This window comes from Microcaecilia unicolor, chromosome 1 (genome assembly GCF_901765095.1).
Source record: "Microcaecilia unicolor chromosome 1, aMicUni1.1, whole genome shotgun sequence".
NCBI classification, from domain to species: domain Eukaryota; kingdom Metazoa; phylum Chordata; class Amphibia; order Gymnophiona; family Siphonopidae; genus Microcaecilia; species Microcaecilia unicolor.
This window is the reverse complement of record NC_044031.1, coordinates 597,190,021-597,204,707: the sequence shown is the minus strand read 5'-3', so window position 1 is coordinate 597,204,707 and position 14,687 is coordinate 597,190,021. Positions and strand designations below refer to the sequence as shown.

Below are 14,687 nucleotides of genomic sequence, written 5' to 3'. Positions count from 1 at the left end.
TATTACATTTGTGAAGTATTTGACGTTTTCATATAAATAGTACAATTTAAATGAATTAAATTAATAGACTTTTTTCTCTTCCCAGGAAACACTAGCATCATGAAGGAACAAACAGAAGAAAAATATCTTAAATATGCTGAACCATTGGTAGGTATATATTTTTAGTAGCACTATAAACAATTTTAAAGATTTGAAAACTATCATCCTTTTCCCAAAATGGTAGTTAATAGAATACAAAATGAAGTTAGCAAACTGTAAATACATCACCTGTCCAAATCATTATAAATTCTCTGGTGTCCCCAATTGGAAGGTAACCATTGTGATTCTTTCAAAACAGATGAACCTAAGAATAAGAGTATATAATCCTCCATGTGCAGATCTCCAACCATAGACTAGCTTCTTTCTTTACCTTTCTAGATGGCATGAGATGATGTTTCAAATTCCCATGGTGTTGGTTTGCTGAAGGCTGATCATAAATACAAGGGGCAATTCTATAAGAGGACTCCGCCATTTATGTGTCCCAATGCTGCATAGGGAGCACCTATTCCAGAATAACATCTAGGTGCCGGGATTCTGTTATAGAATACTAGCGTAAACCTGCATTGCTGTGGCCTAAATTTATGCACAGCCATTTACAGTAGATCAATGCTAAGCATAAATAGACACACCTAAGTGTACCATGCAACATGAGTAACAGGAGACATGCCTATGCCCCTCGCATGCTCTGACCACATGTATGCCCTCTTGAAGTTATGCGCTATCTTACAGAATAGTGTGTAATGTATTTGTGCATACAGGCTGCTTTTTTGTGCACCTAACGTACCCAGTTATAAAGCCCAAAATGTTGCTTATGATTTGTAGTTGGAAGGCTAACAAGTTAATTGTTTCTCATTCATGTTCTTTCAATCTGACAATACCCAGTATCAGCTATATAATGTTGCAAATATCCACACTTCACAAATGGGCCTCTCGATTTTTTTTTCTGACCCAGAATAACAAGTTAAAATGTAATTTAAAAAACTGTGCTACTGAATTTCTTATATTGTTGCATCCCAAAACATCTAAATGATTTCCGTGTGCATAACCCAACTGGTGCTTGAGCAATTGTACTGATGGCCTCGATATAGATCAGTATTTAAAATACTTAACTTTTAGAGCACTGTTTACTGTCGTGCTAGCGTTTTTATCACGTGCTAAATGCTAGTCATCCATATGTTCCTATGGGTGACTTGGTGTTTAGCACATCCCAATTGTTAGTGCTAAAAATGTTAATGCACCCTTAGTGCTTCTTAGTAAACAGGGCCCTTATTTTGCAAGTGTCATCAATTTCCCACTGAGCATGTACTATACAAGCAGTCCGCCTGGGAGGATTCTGTACATATTTTAAAATTTGGCTCAATTATTGACAAGGATTTTATAAAGATGTTTTGCACATAAATGATATTTTAGAAATTTGTCCGTATACTAAAGCAGCTCACTTAAAAAAAAAAAAAAGCCAAAATGAATGCATGAAGTAGGTTTTGTAGACTTTTTTGCAGAAAAAATATAGCTTTAGGTGCTATATTTATTTTGTCTACAGCTGGCTGAATAAAAGGCCACTTCATACAGATACGACATCATAAAATTAAAGGACCCACTCTCCTTAGGTAGTCTCATAGTACTACCACTAGGGATCACTGACAGTCAGCCACTAAGGCATGAGCAGGTTTGATCACTCCTTCCACCATTATCATCATTTATTTTATCATTTATTTATTTTGTTATACCGTCTCTTATTGCTAGGCAAGTCAGAACAGTTCACAGAGCAAATCCTATATAATAAAAAGCACCTCCAGCATTCTGAAGCTGACTCTGTGGCACTGTGGCAGTGTAGGGTTCGAAAGTCTGTAGTTCAGTGTTTCATTGGCTCTCACTGTCCCCGCCCTCACGTTGAGGAAATGGAACGCTGCATACAGTGGGGGAAATAAGTATTTGATCCCTTGCTGATTTTGTAAGTTTGCCCACTGACAAAGACATGAGCAGCCCATAATTGAAGGGTAGGTTATTGGTAACAGTGAGAGATAGCACATCACAAATTAAATCCGGAAAATCACATTGTGGAAAGTATATGAATTTATTTGCATTCTGCAGAGGGAAATAAGTATTTAATCCCTCTGGCAAACAAGACCTAATACTTGGTGGCAAAACCCTTGTTGGCAAGCACAGCGGTCAGACGTCTTCTGTAGTTGATGATGAGGTTTGCACACATGTCAGGAGGAATTTTGGTCCACTCCTCTTTGCAGATCATCTCTAAATCATTAAGAGTTCTGGGCTGTCGCTTGGCAACTCGCAGCTTCAGCTCCCTCCATAAGTTTTCAATGGGATTAAGGTCTGGTGACTGGCTAGGCCACTCCATGACCCTAATGTGCTTCTTCCTGAGCCACTCCTTTGTTGCCTTGGCTGTATGTTTTGGGTCATTGTCGTGCTGGAAGACCCAGCCACGACCCATTTTTAAGGCCCTGGCGGAGGGAAGGAGGTTGTCACTCAGAATTGTACGGTACATGGCCCCATCCATTCTCCCATTGATGCGGTGAAGTAGTCATGTGCCCTTAGCAGAGAAACACCCCCAAAACATAACATTTCCACCTCCATGCTTGACAGTGGGGACGGTGTTCTTTGGGTCATAGGCAGCATTTCTCTTCCTCCAAACACGGCGAGTTGAGTTCATGCCAAAGAGCTCAATTTTTGTCTCATCTGACCACAGCACCTTCTCCCAATCACTCTCGGCATCATCCAGGTGTTCACTGGCAAACTTCAGACGGGCCGTCACATGTGCCTTCCGGAGCAGGGGGACCTTGCGGGCACTGCAGGATTGCAATCCGTTATGTCGTAATGTGTTACCAATGGTTTTCGTGGTGACAGTGGTCCCAGCTGCCTTGAGATCATTGACAAGTTCCCCCCTTGTAGTTGTAGGCTGATTTCTAATCTTCCTCATGATCAAGGATACCCCACGAGGTGAGATTTTGCGTGGAGCCCCAGATCTTTGTCGATTGACAGTCATTTTGTACTTCTTCCATTTTCTTACTATGGCACCAACAGTTGTCTCCTTCTCGCCCAGCGTCTTACTGATGGTTTTGTAGCCCATTCCAGCCTTGTGCAGGTGTATGATCTTGTCCCTGACATCCTTAGACAGCTCCTTGCTCTTGGCCATTTGTAGAGGTTAGAGTCTGACTGATTCACTGAGTCTGTGGACAAGTGTCTTTCATACAGGTGACCATTGCCGACAGCTGTCTGTCATGCAGGTAACGAGTTGATTTGGAGCATCTACCTGGTCTGTAGGGGCCAGATCTCTTACTGGTTGGTGGGGGATCAAATACTTATTTCCCTCTGCAGAATGCAAATAAATTCATATACTTTCCACAATGTGATTTTCCGGATTTAATTTGTGATATGCTATCTCTCACTGTTACCAATAACCTACCCTTCAATTATGGGCTGCTCATGTCTTTGTCAGTGGGCAAACTTACAAAATCAGCAAGGGATCAAATACTTATTTCCCCCACTGTAGTTGCCAAGCAAACAAACGCGACGTCACAGGAACGAGGAACCAATCAGACAGAATGGAACTTGGAGGAGGGAAGTGCAGTGGATTGAATCTCTAACAATCATATACAGGGAGGTATGAACAAAAGTGGAGGCAAGTGCACAGAACAGAAAGGAAGACAAACATTTAATCACTTTGGGCTCATTTTCAAAGCACTTAGACTTACAAAGTTACATAGGTTATTATGTAACTTTTGGGGGTATTTTCAAAGCACTTAGACTTACAAAGTTCTATAGTAACCTATGGAAGTTTGTTAAGTACTTTGAAAATGAGCCCCTTAGTAAGTCTAAGTGCTTTGAAAATGTGCCTGTTTGTCACTCAAACACACACACACACACAGACATCACACACACAATCACTCTGTGTATCTCTCTCTTACACTGTCTGTAAAACACACTGTCACTCTCAGTCTCTCACATGGGCAACTGTATGTTGCATTCTCACGAGTAAGGAACTCTTCTGATGTGATTGTTAAACTGATTGAAGGGCCTGAACAAGGAAAACTTTTACCACATTGTAACACAGTTTACACAAAAAATATTGTATATAAAGAAATCTTACACATGTAAACAACAATTATATTCAGAATACAACCATGGAAACATTAATGACAGGCACTCATTACATTGCTAGCGCCTGTTTCATTGCGTTAAGAAATGGGCCTTTTTTACTAGTTATACATTAAAACACAAATTAATTTAGTAACTCCATTAAATGATAGAAAAGAACAGATAAATCTTCCATGCCCTTGGGGTGAAACAAGGTTGCAAGGTGAGGAGGGGCAGTTCAAACCCTATTTTGAGCATAACATTTTACACCAGCATAGTATCTGGGAGGGGCAGCATCAGGCCCATTGGGCCGCCAGAAAGTGTATGCAGAGCCCAGGGGCCTCCAGATCTGGCCAATGACCTCTTTAAATTAATGACACCACTGCACAAAGAGCACATTATGGGGGGAAATTTTCATGTGTTGAATTTACCACAGCCTGGAATGCACAAAGTTTCTGGCTGTGGCAATACAAGGAAAATTCCCTGTAAAGCATAGATAAGGATGGAAGTGAGCCAAGAGCTCATTTGCATCTCATAGCTACACTTATTAACCCTGGAACATTGTTATGGTTAGTTTATAGGCACTGTAGGTAATAAAATGGATGTTTGGGTCCGTGCATTTAAAACTATAATAGTACTTTATAAAAGGCTTGGTTTATTTATTTATTTATTTATTTGTTTGTTTGTTTGTTGCATTTGTATGCCACATTTTCCCACCTTTTTGCAGGCTCAATGTGGCTTTAGCCGATTCCGTTCTGAACAAATACATGATACGAATGAATATAAGGTGATGTTGTGATAGATAAGGTACATGTAAGGTAGGTGTAGTTGGGGGAACTTAGAAAGGGGGGGGGGGAGGAAGAGTCAGGTAATATCCTTTACGTTCTTTGGTTGCATTGTGTCGCACGTGTCCATGTATTTTTATGTTGGGTCGGTGGGGTATGCTTTTTTGAATAGGACCATTTTTAGTGATTTCTGGAAATTAAGGTGGTCTGGCATAGTTTTTACTATTTTTGGCAGTGCGTTCCATAGTTGTGCGCTTAAGTAGGAAAAGCTGGATGCATAGGTGGATTTATATTTGAGTCCTTTGTTGCTTGGATAATGGAGGTTTAGGTATGATCGTGTAGATTTAGTGGTATTTCTGGTTGGCAGGTCAATAAGGTCTGTCATGTATCCAGGTGCCTCGCCGTAAATGATTTTATGAACAGTAGTGCATATTTTGAATGTGATTCATTCTTTGATTGTTAGCCAGTACAGTTTTTCTCTGAGTGGTTTGGCGCTGTCAAAACGCGTTTTTCCAAATATAAGTCTGGCTGCTGTGTTTTGGGCAGTTTGAAGTTTTTTTATGATTTGATCTTTGCAACCTGCATACATTCCATTACAGTAGTTGAGCTTTTTAAAAAATATGTATAGGACCACCACAGATGTGTGTGTATTTGGTGCAATGTACAACAGGAGAAGCTTTTTGTTAAATAACACATTCAAAAATAGAACAACATTACTAGTGTTCTTGAATTTATAAGCTCCAAGTTCCATTTATTATTTGATATACCATAAATCATTCTATTCATACAAAAAGTACTCCTTACTCCTTCAATATTTTAAATTTATTTATTAATCATATATGCCTATGAAATACAGTCTCCCTAGGCACTCACAGTCACTTGCCGCTTCCACTCAGACACAATTCTTGTTAATTTCCTTTCACTGCTACTATTGCTTCTAATTGATTAATTATCATAACACTTTTCAACACATTTCAACATCAACCCCATATTTTGTGCAACCCAGTACACATAGCTCTTTTTTATGTCCGTACTCCAGGATATTATTGAGGCACTATTTCCCACGTCATCGGAGTGCCTGCAAAGTCCTGAACCTTCCGTTCATACTTTTAGAAGCTCTTTGATAATCTTGTGCTTGAGAATCTTTTCAGCCAGGGACCAGCTACCAAGGTGCTGTATATCAATTTATCCACTTCAGCTAAAAAAGTCCTTTAAATCCACCGAGCTCTCAGTTTCTCATCTTGGCCCTCTATGCGTAACCGCATTTCGGAGTTTTTTTCCTTCATCAGGTGGAACCAATTTCAAAAAGACGCGCTGTATAGATAAATATATCAACATAACCATAGGCAATAAAGTGTGTTTAACCAAATATACTAAATATCACTTTTTTAAATTGGCTGATTACTGTCAGGATCTCTCACCAACTCAGGACTAATCTGACTACCTCAGGACGCTGTACCTACAAGGCACCTCCCAGGGGTTTAAGTCTAGATTAACTCCTCCCCCTTTACGTATTACGTAATCACTGCCACTCAACTTCTAGGTTAAGCCCTCTAGGGGCCACCGTAGCCCATTCAAAAATATATCTCTGCTCTATATTATGCAACAGAGCACTCATATCTCCATCACATGTCCACGTTGTTATTTGTGTAAGCACCACGCTTTTCAACTCATCTATCGTGTGTTTTTTATCTAACCAATGGTTGACCAATGGAGTATCTATTTTTTTGGGTTCTGATATTACTAATATGTTCCGCTAGCCAACTCTTCAGCTTCCTTTTGGTGTGCCCAATATAGTACAGCGAACAGGGGCATATCCTATATAATAATTCTCACCTCTAACAGGATGTGCTGGGACCGTGCCTGCCGGAAGTGGTCTGCTAGGCAGGCAAGCACTGACCTCAGTGACCTCAGTGACAGACAATTTGGCAAAGCAAAACAATCTGAGTGCTGGCCATTAGGACACAGGGTTGATAGGAGAGTTCTAAAAGACTGAAGGAACCGAAAGTGTTAAATGGGGGGAGGGAGGAGTTCTGATGACTGAAAGATATGAACATTTGGGAAAGGAAAACAATCTGAATGCTGGCCATTAGGACACAGGGTAGATAGGAGAGTTTTAAAAGACTGAAGGAAACAAGTGTTAAACTGGAGAAAGGGGGGGGGAGTTGTGAATGACTGAAAGACATGCAAATTTGGGACAGGAAAACAATCTCAATGCTGGCCATTAGCACACAGGGTACATAGGAGAGTTTTAAAAGACTGAAGGAACCAAAAGTGTTCAGGGGGGGAGGGCAAGTTCTGAATGAATGAAAGAAATGAAAATTTACGAGAGGAACACAGTCTGAATGCCGGGCATTTGTACACAGGGTAGATAGGACACTTTAAAAAAAAAAAATTGAAGGACGTGAAAGTATTACATCTTGGGGGAGGGGTGAGGAGGAAAGCGGTGGGGTATCCAGATACTGGGCGTTAGGGCCACGGGGGTACATAGACTTTTGAAAGCCTTAAGGAACCCAAAGTGTGGGAAGGAGGAGGAAAAGGAGGGGAGGGAACGGGGTGAGGGGCATTAGGAACAGGGGAGGGGGCCCTGTCACACACTCTCATTCTCACACACACATTGTCACACAGACAGTCTCACTCTGTCACGTACCCGCACATTCACTCTGGCTCTCTCTCTCAAACATACACACTCCCAAGAAAAACCTTGCTAGCGCCCGTTTCATTCGTTCCAGAAACGGGCCTTTTTTACTAGTAATACAATAAACTACTCTTTCGCTATCACACATAGTCTGAGCTGATAAATAAAAACGCCTAGTGGATCCTGGTTTGTATATCCACGTGGTGTTTAACGCATATTTACAGTAAGCACATTTGCTGCATGCTGCCCTCCGGTTCTATTTCTCTCTGATCTTTTCAATAATTCTCCCAAATTTGATTTGCAGCGGTAAGCTATTTTGGGGTGGTCGCTGAATCCTGAATGCACCGACAACACATGCCAGTACTTGTGGACCAACTGTCCAATTTGAGGTGCTCGATGTGAAAAAGGGATTACACACGCTAACGATCCTTCCATAGATCTCTGCTTGGGGGTGAACAGCCACGATCTGTGTGTATATCGTGCCCTTTTGTAGGCTTTTTTTATAACCTTCCAAGGATACCCTCTCTGGCGGAATTTATGCATCATCTCCTCTGCTTGGACTTTAAAGTCTTCCACAGGGGTGCATAATCGCCTCAATCTTAGAAACTGCCTGACAGGAACCCCTCTACGCAACCCTATATGATGATGACTGGTAAAATGCAATAGGGTGTTCCTGTCAGTGGGCTTCCAAAATATGGAGCTAGAAAATCCCCCATGCTCGTTACACATAATCTTTATATCCAAAAAATCTAACTCATGTTTGGCTATGCGATAAGTAAACTTGATGCAAGGATCCGCCTTATTGAGGGCATTAATGAATATATCCAGATCTTGTTCCATTCCTTTCCAAAACATGACTACATCGTCTATATACCTCTTCCATAGCCAAAACATGACTACATCGTCTATATACCTCTTCCATAAATCATAACAGAAATGTCTCAGCGGTTTACAAAGTCAATAAAAATTAAAGGGATTGGAGTGGACAAAAAACCAAAACATTTGGGAAACACAAGAAGGCAGAGTTACATCAGCAATCACAATAGGGATAAAGGGTGGGGGGGGGGGGGGGAAACAAAATGAATTAAAATGATGCTGCACTCACCATTAATTAAAAAGATCAGCCAGAGATGGCTGGGGGGGAGGGGAAAGCCTGGGTGAAAAGAAAGGACTTAACGCATTTAAATTTTTGAAAAGAAGGTTCGTCTAATAGTGAGAGGAAGGTCATTCCAGAGTTTGGGAGCTACTACACTAAAACATGTGGTTCTTATGCTATCTAACTAGATATGTCATGGAGAAGGTACTGTAAGTAGATGCTGGTGAGATGAACGGAGGCTGCTCAGTGTAGAATAGGAAGATTAGCACAAAGTAAAGGGACACCGAGGTGAAAAACCTGATGTACACTAATAAGATATTTAAAAAGGATGCGATAAGCCACCAGAAGCCAATGTTCAGACAGGAACAAGGGTGTTACATAGTCATATCTCTTTTTTCCAAATATTAACTTCATCGCTGTGTTTGGACCAGTCGCCTGATTTGTGTCAGTGGAAGACCATGATGGCACTACACACACTTATAAGTTACGATTTTGAACTTATACCTCTAAATTCCAAAACTTACATTTATAAGTAACATAGTAGATGACGGCAGAAAAAGACCTACACGTGATAGGTTTTGTAAACCTGCACATCCACAAGGAGCTCATTTGGCAACAAGTAGTAGTTTTGAATGCCAGAGAGGTAAGCATAAGCTTCCCCTCAAGCATTCATCTAACCCTGAGTCTAAATGAATAGTTAACCAAAGCAGGTGGAAATGCTGAGAGAAACTTTTCAGCAGTAACAAGTATTGCCATTCTGAAATATGATTGATTATATATATATATATATATATATATATATATATATATATATTATACACACACACACACACATATACACATTTGTACTTTGAAGGACTACCCAAAGCACACCCAGAATACTACACCTTTAAATTGCCATATGCTGCCAGATTCATGTATGTGAGTTCTAAAATCACTACTTACATGTCCATACTCATTTACATATGTAAATGGCATCATAGGTCATTTTAAAAGGATTGTGCCATTTATGCATGTAAAAAAACTGGTTTATAAATGATCCGGAAATTTAAACAATGAATAAGGTCATCAGATTTGCAGATGACGTGAAATATTCAAAGTTCTGAAATTTTATATTGACTGTGTAAAGTAGCAGGAGGTATTTGGAAGGCTGGAAGACTGGGCATCCAAATTGTAAATGAAATTTGATGTGTGCAAGTGAAAATGAATAGAGAATAAAACAAAATATACCATTATGCTTCTATATCGCTCCATTGTAAGACTGCATCATGGGCCTTATTCTATAAAGATTATGCTCCTAAACTTACACTCCTAAAATTTATGCTCATAATTTATGATATAAAACCTATTTTTGAGCATAGAGTATGCTTGTAATTTAGGAGCATAAGTTTTAGGAGCATAGCCTGTATAGAATAAGACCCTTCTGTGCAATTCTGGTTGCCACATCTCAAAAAAGATATAGTGGAACTGGAAAAGAGAAGAGTGACCAAAATGATTGAGGGGATGGAAGGACTCTCATACGACGAAAGGCTGGAGAGGTTGATGCTCTTCAGCTTGGAGAAGAGACAGCTGATGGGAGATTTATTTTTGTTACATTTGTACCCCACGCTTTCACACTCGTGGCAGGCTCAATGCGGCTTACATATTGTATACAGGTACTTATTTGTACCTGGGGCAATGAAGGGTTAAGTGACTTGCCCAGAGTCACAAGGAGCTGCTTGTGCCTGAAGTGGGAATTGAACTCAGTTCCCCAGGACCAAAGTCCACCACCCTAACCACTAGGCCACTCCTCCACTCAGGTCTGTAAAATCCTTAATGAAGTACAATGAGTATGTGCGAATCGATTGTTTAGTCTTTCAAAAAGTAGGAAGGCTAGGGGCATACTCCATGAAATCAATATAGCACGTTTAAATCAAATGAGAAAAACATTTTTTCACTCAATGTATAGAAGCCCTGTAGCTCCTTGCCTAGCAAGTAGTAAAAATAGTTAATATAGGAGGAAAAACCCATAAGCTGTTATTAAGGTAGGCCTGGAGAAAGTCACTACTTGTCCTTGGAGTTCAGTAGCATGAACCCTTGCTATCTTTTGGGACTCTGACAGGTACTTGTGACCTAGACTTGCCACTGTTGGAAACAGGATACTGGGCTAGATGGATCCTTGGTCTGATCCAATAGAGCAGCTTGTATGTTCTTGTGTTCTTAACTGTGCATACACTTTAACACGATCTGGTGATACAGCTTGGGCAGAGGGGAGTTGCAGTGTATGCACACATTTTATAAAATACTTGTGTGTACACTTGGGTAATTTTATAAGGAATTGTCTAGTTTTAAATGCTAAGAATTTGCGTTTGTGCACATAATTTAGTAATTTATGTGCATACATAGTCCCTTATGAAGTACTGATTATTCTCCGAGGACAAGCAGGCTGCTTGTTCTCACTGATGGGTTGACGTCCTCGGCAGCCCCCTCCATCGGAAAGTTTACTAGCAAAGGCCTTTGCTAGTCCTCGCGCGCCCATGCGCACCGCGCATGCGCGGCCGTCTTCCCGCCCGAAACCGGCTCGAGCCGGCCAGTCTTCTTTCGTCCGCGCTCGGTACGGTCGTGTTACGCCGTTCGTGCCCCAGAGAGTCGACCTCGCGCGTCCTTTTCGACGTGTTTTTTCGCTTTTTTCCTTGAAAAAGTTCAGGAAGCGCTCCGGTAGTGTTCCGGAAGATCCTTTCGGGTTTTCTGCCCTTCCCGTATTTCTCAGTTTTTGCCCCGTAAGTTTTCTTTCGTTGTCGGGGTAGGCCTCTTTTGGCCTCGGTCGAGATTTTTCTCCCTCTAAATTTTGGTGCTTCAATTTTTGCCATTTCGGCTTTTGATTTCGCCGGCGTGATTTTTCCGCCCATGACATCGAAGCCTTCCAGCGGCTTCAAGAAGTGCACCCAGTGCGCCCGGGTAATCTCGCTCACTGATAGGCACTCTGCGTGTCTTCAGTGTCTAGGGGCCCAGCACCGCCCTCAGAACTGCAGTCTGTGTTCCCTGTTACAAAGGCGGACTCAGGTAGCGAGATTAGCCCAGTGGAACGTTTTGTTCTCGGGCTCTTCGTCGGCATCGGCACCGGAGGCATCGAGTGCATCGACGTCGTCAGCGTCCGGACCATCTTCCTTGGCTGCCGTTCCATCGACTGCATCGAGGCATCGGACCTCTGCATCGGCGCCGAGGCATCGGGCGACTGCATCGACGTCGGTGGTACCGAGACTTCGTCTGCTGATGTCGTCGGACGGAGGTGCATCGTCAGGAGTGCAGGTGAGGGCTGTCCATTCCCCTGCTGGTGGCGGTGAGCCTTCGGGTGGGTCTCCTCCTACCTTGAGGGCTCCTGCGGTACAGCCCCCCCGGGATCGACCCTCTTCGGTCTCGGCCCCGAGGAAGCGACGGATGGATTCTACGTCCTCCTCGTCGGTGCCGGGGAGCTCCGGTGACATGCTTCGGAAGAAGTCGAAGAAGCATCGACACCGGTCTCCTCCCCATGTCGGCACCGAGAGCTCTGGGTCGCCGAGGGATTCGGCACCCAGCAGGCATCGGCACTGAGAGGACCGCTCACCCTCTGTTCAGGAGGTGTCGATGCGCTCCACTCTGGACAGCCCGGAACAGCCTCCTCGCCCGGAACAGGTTCTGACGTCGACGCCTGCATCGACCTCTCAGCCTTTCTCTGCAGCCGCTCTAAACGAGAGCCTCCGGGCCGTTCTCCCAGAGATTCTGGGAGAGCTGTTGTGCCCTACCCCTCCGGTACCGTCGAGCGTGGCGCCGGCTGGCCCATCGCCCAGGTTGAGATCCCCGACGTCGGTACCGCGTGCAGTGCCGACAGCGGCCACCTCCCAGGAAGGCTCCCCGACTACGTCGGCGGAGGGAGCTTCGCCGATGCGGGCGAGGGAGTCTACCTCTCGACGCCCCCACCGTGGACGGGGTTCCACCGAGTCGAGCAGGGCGAGGTTGCAGACGCAGGTTCGTGAACTTGTGTCTGACACCGAGGGTGAGGCCTCGTGGGAGGAAGAGGAGGACCCCAGATATTTCTCTGACGAGGAGTCTGAGGGTCTTCCTTCTGATCCCTCTCCTGAGAGACAGCTTTCTCCTCCCGAGAGCCTGTCTTTTGCTTCCTTTGTCCGGGAGATGTCTACGGCCATCCCCTTCCCGGTGGTTGTGGAGGACGAGCCCAGGGCTGAAATGTTTGAGCTCCTGGACTATCCTTCTCCACCTAAGGAAGCGTCCACTGTTCCCTTGCACCATGTCCTGAAAAAGACATTGCTTGCGAACTGGACCAAGCCACTAAGTAATCCCCACATTCCCAAGAAGATTGAGTCCCAGTACCGGATCCATGGGGACCCAGAGCTGATGCGCACTCAGTTGCCTCATGACTCTGGAGTTGTGGATCTGGCCCTAAAGAAGGCTAAGAGTTCTAGGGAGCATGCTTCGGCGCCCCCGGGCAAAGACCCTAGAACCTTAGACTCCTTTGGGAGGAAGGCCTACCATTCTTCTATGCTCGTGGCCAAGATCCAGTCTTACCAGCTCTACACGAGCATACACATGCGGAACAATGTGCGGCAGTTGGCGGGCTTGGTTGATGCTCTTCCCCCTGAGCAATCCAAGCCTTTTCAGGAGGTGGTCAGGCAGCTGAAGGCGTGCAGAAAATTCCTGGCCAGAGGAGTTTATGACACTTTTGATGTTGCGTCCAGGGCCGCTGCTCAAGGTGTGGTGATGCGCAGGCTCTCATGGCTGCGTGCCGCCGACCTGGAGAATAGACTCCAGCAGCGGATTGCGGACTCGCCTTGCCGTGCGGACAACATTTTTGGAGAAAAAGTCGAGCAGGTGGTAGAGTCTCTCCACCAGCGGGACACCGCATTCGACAAGTTCTCCCGCCGGCAGCCTTCAGCCTCTACCTCTACAGGTAGACGATTTTTCGGGGGAAGGAAGACTGGTCCCTATGCTTCTGGTAAGCGTAGGTACAATCCTCCTTCCCGACAGCCTGCGGCCCAGGCTAAGCCCCAGCGCGCTCGCTCTCGTCAGCAGCGTGCGCCTCAGCAAGGCCCCGCGGCTCCCCAGCAAAAGCAAGGGGCGAGCTTTTGACTGGCTCCAGCAGAGCATAGCCGACATCCAAGTGTCAGTGCTGGGCGACCTGCCGGTCGGGGGGAGGTTGAAAGCTTTTCACCAAAGGTGGCCTCTCATAACCTCCGATCAGTGGGTTCTCCAAATAGTCCGGCAGGGATACACCCTCAATTTGGCCTCAAAACCTCCAAATTGTCCACCGGGAGCTCAGTCTTACAGCTTCCAGCACAAGCAGGTACTTGCAGAGGAACTCTCCGCCCTTCTCAGCGCCAATGCGGTCGAGCCCGTGCCATCCGGGCAAGAAGGGCTGGGATTCTATTCCAGGTACTTCCTTGTGGAAAAGAAAACAGGGGGGATGCGTCCCATCCTAGACCTAAGGGCCCTGAACAAATATCTCGTAAAAGAAAAGTTCAGGATGCTTTCCCTGGGCACCCTTCTCCCCATGATTCAGCAAAACGATTGGCTATGCTCTCTGGACTTGAAGGATGCCTACACACACATCCCGATACTGCCAGCTCACAGGCAGTATCTGCGATTTCAGTTGGGCACACGCCACTTCCAGTACTGTGTGCTACCCTTTGGGCTCGCCTCTGCGCCCAGGGTGTTCACAAAGTGCCTAGCTGTGGTAGCAGCGGCACTTCGCAGGCTGGGGGTGCACGTGTTCCCATATCTCGACGATTGGCTGGTGAAGAACACATCCGAGGCAGGAGCCCTGCAGTCCATGCAGATGACTATTCGCCTCCTGGAGCTACTGGGGTTTGTGTTAAATTACCCAAAGTCCCATCTTCTCCCAGTGCAGAAACTCGAATTCATAGGAGCCCTGCTGGATTCTCGGACAGCTCGCGCCTATCTTCCAGAGGCGAGAGCCAACAACTTGTTGTCCCTCGTCTCGCGGGTGCGTGCGTCCCAGCAGATCACAGCTCGGCAGATGTTGAGATTGCTGGGCCACATGGCC

General features: G+C 44.7%; 1 long non-coding RNA gene across 2 annotated transcripts in view; it reads left to right on the top strand.

Annotated features, from left to right (window-relative positions):
* The window catches only part of LOC115460450, a 53,818-nt gene that overhangs the window by 560 nt on the left and 38,571 nt on the right, over positions 1-14,687 (top strand). For both annotated transcript variants that reach the window (XR_003940498.1, XR_003940499.1), the window contains exon 2: positions 86-147. This is a non-coding gene — a long non-coding RNA (uncharacterized LOC115460450). The remainder of the gene's footprint in view (positions 1-85; positions 148-14,687) is intronic.